This window comes from Orycteropus afer, unplaced genomic scaffold (genome assembly GCF_000298275.1).
Source record: "Orycteropus afer afer isolate SDZICR_OR568_19922 unplaced genomic scaffold, OryAfe1.0 scaffold00060, whole genome shotgun sequence".
Taxonomy (NCBI): Eukaryota; Metazoa; Chordata; class Mammalia; order Tubulidentata; family Orycteropodidae; genus Orycteropus; species Orycteropus afer.
The window spans coordinates 8,587,576-8,590,473 of NW_006921647.1; positions in this window are offsets into that span (position 1 = coordinate 8,587,576).

Here is a 2,898-nt window from a genome sequence, read left to right on the forward strand (position 1 = left end):
TAAAAAAAAAAAAAAAAAAAGGACCAGGTTTGCTGGTCTGATAGAGCCTGAACGACTGGGAATATGACCCCTAGCTGCCATTGAGGTCTGGAATTGAACCCACTCCTGTGGCTTCCAGCCAAAGAAAAGATAGGCATATGAGCTGAACATTTACGTTAGGTAATACACTCCTTGGAGAGATCCATCATGGTAGAAGAGAAGGCTGAGTATGCATAGGGAGAAAGCTGGGGTGGGGGGGACAGGAGTGCATGGGAGGGAAGGACACAGGGAAGAGGTAACCATGGGAAGAAAGTGGGAGGCGAGCTGTTGCATTGTGGGAAATTGTAGTCAATGTCATGAGACAAAGTGTATGTGAGCAGCTGTATGGAAAGTGAACTTGCTCTGTAAACTTTCACCCAAATCAAACAAAAATTAAAAAAAAAAAGAAAGAAAGAAAAGAAATTAACCGTGGGAATGTCCCCTTAGCAGCCTCTGTGTAAACCTTGTGCTCATCTTGTGGAAAGCTTGAACCGGTGTAGACTACTGCCAAGGGCAGCTGCTGACCCCAGTGGGCAACATTGTCTCATAGGTTTGGTGAACTCAACAATGAAAACTTCCTCTGAATCATAAACAAACACCATTCTTACTGGTCTAATACTTGTAGTTAGGTGCCCTCCAGGTGGCTACAACTCATAGTGACTCCTTGTACAACAGAATAAAACACTACTGCGTTCTGCGCCATCCTCACAATCCTTACTATGATTGACCCTATCCTTGCAGTTACTGTCCAATCAATTTTGTTGAGGATTTTTTCCTTTTTTGAGGAAAATCTACCCCTTGGTAGAGCTGACACTCTACCAAGCATGACATCCTTCACCAGGGAAAGGTCCTTTCTGACACTAGAAAAGTAGGCGAGACAAAATCTCACCATTCTCGCTTCCAAGAAGCATTCTGGCTGCACTTTTTCCAGGACAGATTTTTTTCTTTCTTTTGTCAGTCTATGGTATTTTCTACATTTTCCCCCAACACCATGTTTCAAAGGCATTAACTCTTCTTGGTCTTCCTTATTCATTGTTCAGCTTTCACATGCATATGAGGCAATTTAAAATACCTTGGCTTGGGTTAGGCAAACCTTAGTCTTTGTTTCAAAAAGTGGGGCCTTTGTTTCTTAACACTTTGAAGAGGTCTTTTGCAGCAGATTTGCCCAGCTCAATAAGACAACTGATTTCTTGACTCCTGCTTCCATGGGTGTTGATTGTGGAACCAAGTAACATGAAATCTCTGACAACTTCAATCTTTTCTCCATTTATCATGATGTTACTTATTGGTCCAATTGTGAAGATTTTTGTTTTCTTTATACTGATGTATAATTCATACTGAAGACTAGTCTTAGATTTTCACCAGTAAATACTTCAAGTCATCTTCCCTTTCAGCAAGCAAGGTTGTGTCATCTTATGCTGATATGCTGATATGTCAGCATGTCACAGGTTGTTAATGAGTCTTCCTCCAATCCTGATGTCTCGTTCTTCTTCATATAGTCCAGCTTCTCAGATTATTTGCTCAGCACACAGATGGAATAAGAATGGTGAAAGGGTACAACCCTGACGCATACCCTTCCTGATTTTAAACCACGCAGTATCCTCTCATTTTATTTGAGTGACAGCCTCTTAGTCTATGTACAGGTTCCTCATGAGCACAATTAAGTGTTCTGGAATTCCCATTGTTCATAATTGTGGTAGTTATATTTGTGTGTCAACTTGGCTGGGCCTGGTTGAGTGGGTGGGCAGCTGGTGGTAGTTATTCCCCATGATGAGACTGGCAATCAACTCCATGGTGGAATCTGCCATGAGCAGCTGAGATCTGCCGTTGGGATGTGGTCTGCTTCCTGTACATAAGAAGCTCTGGGAATGGTCTCTAGCCTATGGCACGCTTGGACCCTGCATGTGGTCATGTCATTGCTCAGCAGCCTGCTATACTCTGCCGACCTTGGGACTTACAATGGACTTAAGTTAATGGCCTGCCGTGTGGTTTGGTAACATTGGGACTGTGTCTTTTTACGTGTCAACCTTGGGGCTTCTCAGCCTCAGCAGCCAGCAACTGTCTGAGTGAAGAAATGCCTCTAGCTCCAGTGGGCCGGGAGCAGGAGGCAGAGCTGGACCCCAAGGTTGAGGGGCTTTCACCGAGCCCCTAGAGCCTGGCACTTTGAACTCAGACTTAAAGTCTCAAAATTTTAAGAATAAACTCCTGTTTGTTAAGGCCATCCCATTTGTGGTATATTTCCTGTCAGAGTGGCACTAGATAACCAAAACAACAATATTATTCATACTTTGTTTTGATCCACGTAGTCGAATGCCTTCACATAGTCAGTAAGACACAGGTATACATCTTTCCAGTATTCTTTGCTTTCAGCCAAGATCCATCTGACATCAGCAATGTAATTTCTTCTTCCACGTCCTCTTCTGAATCCGGCTTGAATTTCTGATAGTTCCCTGTCAATATACTGCTGCAACTGTTTTTGAATGATCTTCAGCAAAATTTTACTTATATGTGATATTAATAATATTGTTTGATAATTTCCACATTCTGTTGGATCACCTTTCTTTGGAATGGGCACAGATACCAATCTCTCTCAGTCAGTCGGGCAGGTATCTGTCTTCCAAATTTCTTTGCATAAATGCAGAAGCGCCTCCAGTGCTGCATCTTTTTGTTGAGACATCTCAATGGGTACTCTGTCAATTGTGTGTCACCACTTCTTCAGTGCAGCTTCCACTTCTTCCTTCAACACCATTCATTCTTAATCATATGCTACCTCCTGAAATAGTTAACCATAGACCAATTCTTTTTGGTACAGTGACTCTGTGTATTCCCTCCATCTTCTTTTGATGCTTCCTGCATCATTCAATATTTTGTCCATAGAAT